Raw genomic sequence first — 11187 nt, forward strand, 5'->3', positions numbered from 1 at the left:
AAGGGCTTGCCCAAATCCTGCCTCTGCCCCTCATGTGAACACAGCGAGTGTTGGAGCCTCCCAACTCTGGAGGGGTGCACACCCTCTGGTCTGACACATCAGGTGAGCAGAGCTCAGATCAGAGGACAGGATGTAGGCCAAGGTTATCCAGTAGGAAAACGGGCAAGTCTGGCTCCCCCCTGGGGCAAGGAGTCACCACCATCTCACAGTCTGCTGCCACACCCACGTGTGGAGCATGTCTGGAGGTCATCTCTCCTATCTACGCTATTCTAAAGTCCACCCTATGCCTCCAGCCCCATCGGGCCCTCCGCACCCCGGGTGGCCAGAGGCCTCCTCTCTTCCAGCTATGCTGGCCTCTACTCCTCTGATGTCCTCGGGCAGCCTTCTTCAAGCGCAGGGTTGGGCTCCACAAGGGAACACAGCACCTAAGGGGACATACACCCCCTTGCAGGGAAGGCAGGAGGAGCAATTTTCTTGCAGAAAGGGAAGGAGAAGGAGAGAGGACACAGACAGGTGTGAAGGATGGCGGCGCACACCTTTAGTCCCAGCAGTCAGGAGGTTGAGGCAGGCAGATCTCTGTGAGTTCAAGGGCAGCCTGGTCTACATGGGCACACCTTTCTCAAAAAAAAAAAAAAAATATATATATATATATATATATATATATGTATACGTATATATATGTATATATATACACACACACAAACAAAAACCAGACTGGCTCAGCAATCATTTCAGGATATCCAGGACTACACTCTAGCTGGGATTCAAGCCTGGGGTCCAGCTCCACAGCCAGTGTACCCAAAGCCTCACCTGAAGCCCTGAAATCTGCCCGCTGAGATGGACTGAGGCAAGTGGAGGCCGTGGGCCCAACGTCTCACTTCCCATGTAAGTCCCCAGCACGTGACATAACTCACAGTGTTTATGTACAGAATGAGCTCACAGGCAAGGGAGCTGATGAACCACAGATGGAGAAATGATCAGTAAGGAGGGATATGCTGGGCTCATCTGGATAGTTAGTTAGTTGGTTCAGAATCACAGTCTTGTATTCCAGGAGCTCCAGGGGGCTCTCGGTCCTTGCCACACCTGCTGTGCCACCTAGCCCCAGGTCCAGGGAATCCAGGGCTACAGGGTATGTGTCCTTCCTGTATGGCTGACACTAGGCTACAACTGTACCTTTTATTCTAAATTTTCTGACGTTCTATCACTGCCCAGCTGTCACTCAGGTATCCAGGAAAGGGCCTCTGTTGCTAGGGGATGGCCTGATCCTGGCAGCTGCAGCTTGGGGTGATGGGCAGAGGGAACAGACTTGGGGTTTCCCTCAGGAAGGATCCAGGGGGCGAGGGCTGCTAGGTCCTGTGCAGAGGGTGTGGGTGGATCAACCATGAGAGGTACCCAAGCAAATTCAGAACTAAGGGCCACACACAGGCTGTGGGAAAGCCCCTAGCTGGGAGCCTTCCTGCAGGTATTTTGGGGGACTGCAGTTGCCAAGCAACTGTGTTAGGTTGCCATGGGAACTCTCTCTTATTCTGGGTCTTGTCATTTTTAGGGGAAATGCCATAATCCTTCATCTCTACCTCCTCAGGCGGGCTTAGCTACCTGTAAACGGACCTGGAGGTTCTGCCAAACCCACCCCACTTACAAGGAAGCCACCTATCCACACCTCTAAGAAAAGACTCCTCAGAGTTGGTTTGTTTATTTATTTATTTATTTATTTTGAGGCACGGGTCTCACAATGTACCTCAGGATGATGTTCTTTGAACTCAATTCTCCTGCCTCAGCTGGGATTACAGGAGTGGGCCCCTGTGACACTGTGAGAGAGGATTCTTTTGAGGCTCGAAACCCAAGAACCCCAACAAAACACAGACAGCAGAGTTGAGGCCCTCATTAGAGTTAGAGGGATGAAAAAACTGTTCAGGTTTGTTTACATCTCCATTCCTGCTAATCACCACCTCAGGGCCTTCCCGCTTAGCCAGGGCTCTGACCACTGGAAGCCCAGTGTAATTGGAAGGCATTCTTGGCCCTGGCCCCTGGCGCCTGACCCCTCCCTGGCTTGTCTGCAAAGGAGTGCCACCTGGGGCTTGCCATTACCCAGCTAGGGTTGTCCCCATATCCGGTCAACCCCTTCCCTCAGAGAATGCAGAGCTGCTACAGTGCAGAGTCAAGGGACCAGTGGTGTAAGGGGCTGTCAGGACTCCCAGCACTCCCCTGCAGAGCAGTTCCTTCCCGGCATGGGATCCTCACCCACCATACTTTTGGATGACAGACTGAAGCTGAGCCCAGGCACTGAGGTCTCAGTCACACCCTCTCCCGTCAGACCAGCTGTTGGCCCCATATTCCTGCCCTGTGTGATGGCTTGTTGGGTAACAAGCTGAGGCGCTCTCCACCTGAGGCCACATGCACACAGTTCTCCATTAACTGCTTTGTTAACTGATTGGGTCAGTGGACCACTTACGATGAGCTCAGGGCTAAGACTGTACCCAGTAGCATTTATACGGGGGTGCGGGCAAAAAAGGGTGACAGTGAGAAATGGCCTCCACTCCAGATATTCCGCCCTACCTCACCTATCTACTGGAGCCCATTTCACATGTCTTAACCACCCTGCATACCAACGGGCATTTGAGAAGGCTGCGCTGTAACCTGCCAGGGGCAGCAGGGCAGGCTAGGTAGCCATGCCTCCTGTGGGACAGTGAAATTGCTGCGGCAAGGTCCCTTCCAGTCACGCACTGCATAGGCAGCCCACCTTTCCCTAAGGCTACTTTCCGAAGCCTTCCAGACCTGGGTCTTGTGGTCAGGAGAGTTCTCTGGAACCCACAGGTAGGCCAGGGCAACTTACGGGTGAAGAAGGGAGCAAAGTCCTGGCCCGAAGGTGTGTGTGGGGGTGGGTGAGCACAGGTGTCCTCAACAGTTACCAGAAATACACTGCTGCCTGTCTGGTTGATTCTGGGTCCCTTCCGTGTGTGTGTCACAATGATATGACTCCTGACCTTTTTATAGTTTGCCTTTGTCTCCTGGCAACCAGGTGAGCCCTTTGTGGAAACTCAGGGCAGTGCAATGCAGCTCAATACAATGCCGGATGGAAGTGCTGCACTTCTGGAGACCAGAAGTCACAGCGCCGCCTGCTGGTGCTACCATTGGTAGCCTCCAAGCCTTCCTGCCCTCATCACAGGTTAAGCTCTGTCCTTCCAAAAGACGGTGGGTCCTATAGATACAGTCAACATCAGGCTAGACTGGGATGGGTTGGGGCCCATCCTAACCCAATATCCTTCCAGCAATGGAGACCACTAGACAGAGATACACAGAGGAAGCCTTGTGGAGGCAGAGAGTTTGGAGTGACATGTTTAGGAGGATCTAAAGCTAAGGACCATAGCCATGCCAGAAGCTGAAGAGGCAAGAAGGGCTCCTGGAGCCTTAGGAGAAGACTCTGTGGTGCGGATGCCTTGATTTTAAGCTTCTGGCCTCTAGACCCATGAGATCAGGTTTCTGTTGTGCAGGGTCATCCAGTATATGGCATCTTGCCGGAGCAGCTGCAGGACACTAACACAACATACCAGGCCCGTCACCCTTCTTGTCACTGTCACACCTACCCTCTACACCACCTGCCTTCGGGACAGCTCCCAGAGGACAGCCTGCTGCACTACTCTTCCTGTCTTCTCTGGTGTGGCCTGGCCTGTGAGAGGTCAAATGGATGAATGCATCTCCACCTCTGATACTTCAAGTTCAGACGTCCATAGAAGTCAGAAGCTGGGGACATGGCTCAGAGGTTAGAGCACCAGTCGGGATTTGGATCTCCAGGACCCAGGCAAATGCTAAAGGGCGTGGCTACCTGTCTATCTAGGTGGAGATGGCATCTCCAGAGCAAGCTGGCTAGCAAGACCAGCCATAGTAACTGAGACCCTGCCTCAGTGAAAACAGCACCCGGGGGCTGGAGAGATGGCTCAGCAGTTAAGAGCACCGACTGCTCTTCCAGAGGTCCTGAGTTCAATTCCCAGCAACCTTACAACCATATGAAATGAGATTCTGGCGCCCTCTTCTGGCCTGCAGGAATAAGCGCAGGCATACATGCAGACAGAATACTGTATACATAATAAATCTGCACACATGCAAACACACATGTATTGGCGTACACCTTTAATCCCAGCACTCAGAAGGAAAATCTCTGAGTTCGAGGCCAGCCTGGGGTCTACATAGTGAGTTCCGGGATAGTCATGGCTATGTAGAGAGACCCTGTCTCAAAACCAAACAAACAAAACCAAACAAATAAAATACATGCATCCACATATATGCATAACACACATACATGAAAATTAGAAAAAGAAAATCAAGTGACAGCAGTGTGTGTGGGGGGGTGGGGTGGGGGGTGGGGGGGGGTAGGGGCAGGGGTGATGGGAAACAGGAAAGCAATGGCAGGTGAAGGTAGGAGCTTCCTGCTGCTCACAGCCACCCTGGATGCTGGGCCAATCAACCTCTGTGTTTCCATATCCCTAGTCCTTGAAGCTCAAGAGGTTTAGGGCCATGTGGGTCACCCTTGTGTTTCCTGGGGTAGCCATTGTGCCTCCCAGGGACTCTCTAGTCCCTCTGTGAGCAGCGGGGGCTCATTCTGGCATCAGCTTGACTGTATACAGGTAAGATGACACCCGTGACACTTGGGGGTAGATGCCATCTGTGACTAAAGCACAGACTGAAGAGGTAGAAGAAGTATGGGTGGGGCTGGGAAATGCCAAGGAACACAAACCCAAACAAGTCTGGTTCTGGGGCAGGGTTCTAAGGACAGGCTCATTTCCTAGTCTACACACTGGGTGGTTGGCAAGTAAGCAAAATAAGACAATGCCACTCTGGCATAAACCTCCCAGTAGCTCGCATGTTAGGTCTTCTGCTCCACCTACATATCAGGTAGACCTCTAATCAACAAATACTGCAACTGCAAGGTCACTACCAATATTCTCTTTAGAACGTGACTTCTGACTCACTGGCTTTCTCTTGTGCTTCCTCCTGGTCCTCCATCTTCCCTGCCGGACTCCGAGGAAGCGGGTTCTGATGTTATGGGCTGTCCTACAGAAAGGCAGGCCCACATGGCAAAGAACCCACAGAGGGCTCTCATGGCCAACACAGAACCCAGGCCCAAGGGCCTATGGCATCTTGCCAATCACATTAGAATGAGCTCAGAGGTGGCTTTTCCCAGCTGAACCAGCCTGGGTCCAGTAACCTAAAACCCGAGGGATTACTACTACCAACGTCTGGGAGCTGTTAGCTGTGAGTTAGGGGCAGGCTGTCACACCATGGAGGATAAGCAGAACCTCTGCTTCTCCTCCTACGTACTTAGGAGTTCCCAGGGGGCAGGGCCTACAGCCATCACTCTTAGAGCCACACCCAGGAGCAAGGCAAGCACTGGTCGGAGTTCAGGCATGCAAGGCACTAAGTGAAAAGACCAGGGGAAGCTGGAGCCTCTCCCCTCAGCTCACCCTGAGGACAGGGGTGCTAGTGATGGGAGACCTGGAAGAGTGGAACAGACAACACACACAGTATGACTGGGAACCCTGTCCCCAGGCTCCTGTCACTCCATTGAGGACACGGACACTGCTGCCGCCCGGTGGCCAGTACCAGCACTACAGCCCCAGGCAAGAAACCCAGAAAACAAAACACAACCTTTTGTTTGCATGTTGTCAAGGTAGCAGGTCTCCCAGGCCCCAGCTGGGCGAAGGAACAGGACCTGTAGGTTCCAGGAGTTACCACAAAGACCTCAGAAGCCTCACTTTGCCCCTCTTTCCCTCTGATGGCTCTGGCTCAGTCAGGGGGCCGCCTCCTTTTCAATCTAAGCAATAACTTGACCCCAGTTTCAAATAAGGATCACATACTCCAACGAGTGTGGTCTTGTCCCTGGACCCTGGAGGAATGGTCTAGATTTTTGCCGCCCTCTGCATTACTCGGGCCTTTAAGTCACTCAAACCCTCAGGCTGCTTGTTCCCTGCTCAGCAAGTCCACCAGGGGGAAGACATTTTCCTAGAACCTTTATGGGTAATGGGTCACCGAAGGAAAGCCAAAGCCAACAGACACTCCACAAGCCCGTGGGGTCCTGGGGGAATCACAAAAACCAAACACCTCGATCTGCAAAGGAGGAAACTGAGATCTTCTCTGCAGCCCCCTCTACACTAAGGACCTCCGCCCTGCCCTACAGGCTGGTCTGAAGATGGCCTCTGTCAAGCAGACCCTGGGAATCCTAGCATCGTTCTGTCCACCAGCGCCTCCCGTACAATGGGCACCCCCAATGTTGCTAGGAGACTGGACGCCTCAGCCCCAAGACAGAGCTGCCTCCTGCCTCTTCCTTCTCCCATCTCACCACCTCTTCACTGTCCCGCCCTCCTCTGAAACCTAGGAAGTCTGTAGGATCTTTCTAGAGTGAGTAGCGGTGTGCGCTCGTGCCTGGGTGGGCTCCACATGGAAGGGGGTGGCTAGTGTTCCCCAGGACCTCAGGAGACTCTCATTCCCAAAGCAAACCCCACGCTGCGGTTGAGCCCTGACCCAAGAGGCCGGAAGCCTTCCCTTCTCCGCTGGTCTCCGCCCACCTGGCGTGCCTCTTTCCAGACCTCAGTTTCCCGATTGTACTAAGGCAGGTTGGACGCGGAACAGCGTAAATGCACGCTCTGCGTGGACGCGGCCTCGCTTTCTCTCCGGGTGTGCGCGGGCCTCGTTCACACCCACGGCTGCAGGGCCCCACGCCGACTCACCTGGCAATCTACCATCATCCTCAGCCTCGGCAGCTCATCGCCAGTCCCAGGGCGCGGCCCAGGGCTCGCAGAGGCCGCTCGCCTCGGCCCGCGCGCGGCGCAGCGGGGCGTCCGGCTGCGGAGCTCATGGCGCGGCCTCCGGTCCCCGCCAGGCCCGGGGCTCCGTGGCCCTCGCCAATGCCGCTCCCATTGTCTGCGCCGCTCCTCGCCTCGCCGCGCTCCCGGCCGTTGAGGCCTCGCTGCTCGGTTCCGCCGGAGCTCCCGGGGCTCGGGACGGGTGGGCGGGGACAGCGCGACCCCGCCCCGGCCCCGCCCAGCCCGCCCGCAGGTGCGAGGGGCGGGCCACGGCGCGCGAGCACGGGGACGCGCTCGGCCTGCCTTCCCGCGGGGCGCACGCGAATGGACCAGGGCGCAGGGAGGTCGGTCAGGCGCGCGCGCGGTGCCGGCCGGCGCGCGCACGTGACCCCGCCTCGACGCGCGCACGCGCCGCGCACCGTGTGCTCCGCTGGACTGGTCTCTTGTGTCCCTCAGCCCAATCGTCTACGAAGTACTCACATCCCGACAGGGTTTAGAATCACCGTCACGGGTGCTGAGGCTGGGTGGACATGGAGAGCCTGGACATTTTGTCACCCAGGTATCCCTACGCCACCTGCAGGAAGGACTCAGCTTGGTGCACGGCTGGTGTCAAATAACACTCTGAGACTAGCCGGAAGATCAGGTCCCTCCCCGGACCTCCATCTTTCCTATCCCTTCCCTTCCATGTCACAAAGAGATCCAGGTTGTCCCTCGCTTGTGCGAGGGTTAGGAGAGAGCCTGAAACGAGGTCCTTGTATCTGGGGGTAAGCAGGTGTTGGAGTGTGGGGAGTCATTGTTACTGAGGAGCCCTTGGGCAACCAGGATTAAGCCTCATTTTAGGAGTTGGAGAGATGGTTCAGCTGTTAAAAACACTTGCTGCTCTTTCAGAGAATCCGAGTTCAGTTTCCAGGACCCATGCTGGGGCTCTAACACTCTTCTGGCCTCCATAGGCACCAGCATACATTCACACAGACACACACAGACACCTAAATAAGAAGAAACCTTGCTGGATGTGGGCGTGTACACCTTAAATTCCAGCTCTGGGAGGCAGAAGCAGGCAGATCTCTCTGAGTTGGAGGCCATCATAGTCTACATAGAGACTTTCATGCCAGCCAGGGCTACAGAGTGAGACACTGTCTCAAAACAGATAAATAAAATATTTAAACAAACAAAAAGCCTCATTTATAATGAGCAGTAGCACCTACATTCACAGCTAATCAGCCTTGGTGACCACATCCAACTGTGCCTGGGAGACTTAGAAGCATCATTCATCGCTCCATCCTGTGTTGGGCTCTCCCCAGCCAGAGAATCTTCTGTGTGAGCCTTTGGAGGCCCTCCATTTCCCTGTTTATTTTAAAACACACTTACAGGTGCAATCACTAATCCACTTTCTTTTCTTTTTTAATTTGTTTTACTATTTTTTTTTATGTGTGTGATACATTTCCCACTGTGCATGCAGTACTCAAGGAAGCCAGAAGAGGGTGTCTGGTCCCCAGAACTGGAATTACAGGCAGTAGCGAGCGGCCATGTGGTTGCTGGGAATTGACCCTGGGTCCTCTGGAACAGCAGCCAGTGATCTCAACCTCTGAGCCATCTCTCCAGCCCACTAACCAACTTTCAATGAAAGAAAAAGACTTTCAGAAGTCACCCATGACCCTACCTGTCACAGGTTATAGTGAAGTCCAACTATGGTTTTGAACCAAGGTCAACAGGCCCCCAAAGCCATGCTGTATAGCAACCACCGAGATGTGATGGGGACTCTGAGGAGCTAGGGCTTAGAGTGCCTGGTGATTTCAGGCAAGCAGTTGAGGGTTACTGCAGGCTAGAGGTCCAGAGCCTTGTCCAGGAACCAGGAACCCTGTCCAGTCTCCTCAGAACCAAGGCATCCTGGAGAAGATGGCTGGAGGGGTTGAATGGGCACTGTTACCCCAGTGTGGATCCTAAGCACCTGCCTCATTGCCCTCCAGTGGCTCACGGAGATATAAGCAGTTGAGCCTCCTCCAAAGTGCAGTCTACTGCCTGGATGGCCCAGTCAAAGTCCAAGAAGGGCAGGTGCTGAAAGTCTCCTAGCCCTCACCCCATTTGATGGGGTTCTGAGAGGTGGGTGACCTGCCCAACATTGCCCGGGTCCTAAAACAAACCCCTAAACTGGTTTTTATTCTGCTGCCTCTCATCTCACTCAGACTGTGGAGTGCTGGATGTCAGGTACCAGGGGAAGCTCAGCTGATGTCTTGGAGCTCACTGCCTAGGGGGACAGTGCTTGGGAAGGGACATAAAAACCTGCAAATGATGCTGCATGGTGACAAATTATGGGGAAGCAGAAAAGCACCCACTCTGGAGAGTAGCAGAAATCAAGGCAGGATTCCAGGAAGATGTGCCATCAGGAACAATTCCCAGGAAATTGTCTGTCCACTAGCAGGCCTGGCCTGGGAGCAGCATGAGCAGAGTTGTGTGACCGGGTCCTATAAGCTCAGCCATGATGATGGATGCTGCTGGTCATGAAGGGACAGAGTGTTTGAACCTGGAGCAGGGGCTCTGTGGTTGAACTTCGTAAGCATTTGTCATTTTGTCTGTTTGGGGAGGGTGAAGGGGAGTTCACAGGACAACCTCAGGTGCTGTTCCTCGGGCACTATCCAACTTCCCCCACCCCACTTCGGTTATTCCACAGAGCATTTCTCTGTGTAACAGCCCTGGCTGTTCTGGAACTCTCTCTGTAGACCAGGCTGGCTTCGAACTCACAGAGATCTACCTGCCTCTGCCTCTTGATTGCTGGGATTAAAGGTGTGTGCCACCATGCCCAACTACTATCCACCTTTTTTTTTTTTTTTTTTTTTTTTTTTGGTTTTTCGAGACAGGGTTTCTCTGTGTAGCTTTGCGCCTGTCCTGGAATTCACTTGGTAGCCCAGGCTGGCCTCGAACTCACGGAGATCCGCCTGGCTCTGCCTCCCGAGTGCTGGGATTAAAGGCGTGCGCCACCACCGCCCGGCTACTATCCACCTTTTTAAAGACAGTTTCTTGTATTGGCCTGCAGCTTGCCAATTAGGCTAGGCTGAATGCCTGGCCAGTGGGTTCCAGAGTAGAGACTGTCTCCAGCTTCCCTGTGCTAGGATTACAAATGTGTTCAACCACACCTGGCCTTTTAAATTTTGCTTTTTGGGAATTTCGTATGAGCATCGTATTTACATCATTTTCTCCCTCCCTCCTCTTCCTCTAATCCTTCCCATGTCTGTCCCATTATAATTGTTACACACAGAGAGACACAGTTTATAAATAGTCTGCTGAGTTCATGTAATATTGCTCACAGGTGTTTAGGGCTAATCTCTCAGACTGGCTACCTTATCAAGGAGTTTGTCCATGAAGAAGACTGGTTTGCCCTCCCCCAGCAACTGTCAATCACCTGTAGTTCTCTTTCTAGGGGGTGAAGCCTGTGAGAATTCCTCATCCCTGTGGGCATGCCAATAGGTGGTAGTATTTTTTAGGTCTCGTCTAGACAACAATATTGTTGAGATTTTTCTGGGTGCTGTTTCCCTGTCAAACAGAAAAGACACTCTCTCGAAGCAGACATTCCCCACCCCCCATGTGCTGTTCTGGTCTTCTGGCTCTTCCAGGATTTCCATGCCCTCTTTGTGATGCTCCCTGAGCCTTAGATGGACAGGCTGTGTTTTAGATGTATCAACTGGGGCTGGGCATCCCATGATCAGTTCTCTGCATTTTGACCAGCCATGGTTTTCTGTGGTGCTTTTCATCTGCTGCAGAAAGAAGCTGCCTTGGTGAGGGGTGAGAGCCACACTTATCTTTGGGTATAAGGCTAAGTACTTAGAATTCAGTCAGGAATGTTATTGGTTTAATGAAATGGCCTCACTAGTCACAGGTAATGGGCCAGCTTTTTCTTGGTTGTTGTTGTTGTTTTAAACAAAGCAAAACATGGTGTGCTAGATAGTTTTATGCCAACTTGACACAATCACCTAAGAGGAAGGAACCTCAATTAAGAAAATGCCATCATAAGATTTGGTTGTAGGCAAGCCTGTAAGGCATTTTCTTAATTAGTGATTAATGGGGGAGGGCTAAGCCCATTGTGAGTAGGGCCATTCCTGGGCTGGTGGTCCTGGGTTCTATAAGAAAGCAGGATGAGCAAGCCATGAGGAGAAGGCCAGTGTCTTGGTTAGGGTTTCTATTGCTGGGAAGACACACCGTGACCACAGCAATTCTTTTTTTTTTTTTTAATTAAAGATTATTTATTGGGGCAGGAGAGATGGCTCAGAGGTTAAGAGCCATAAATCTTAAAAAAATTATTTATTATGTATACAGTGTTCTGTCTGCATGTATCCCTGCAGGCCAGAAGAGGGCACCAGACCCCATTACAGATGGTTGTGAGCCGCCATGTGGTTGC

Source organism: Peromyscus californicus, unplaced genomic scaffold, assembly GCF_007827085.1.
Source record: "Peromyscus californicus insignis strain IS unplaced genomic scaffold, ASM782708v3 Scaffold_7__1_contigs__length_154581171, whole genome shotgun sequence".
NCBI classification, from domain to species: domain Eukaryota; kingdom Metazoa; phylum Chordata; class Mammalia; order Rodentia; family Cricetidae; genus Peromyscus; species Peromyscus californicus.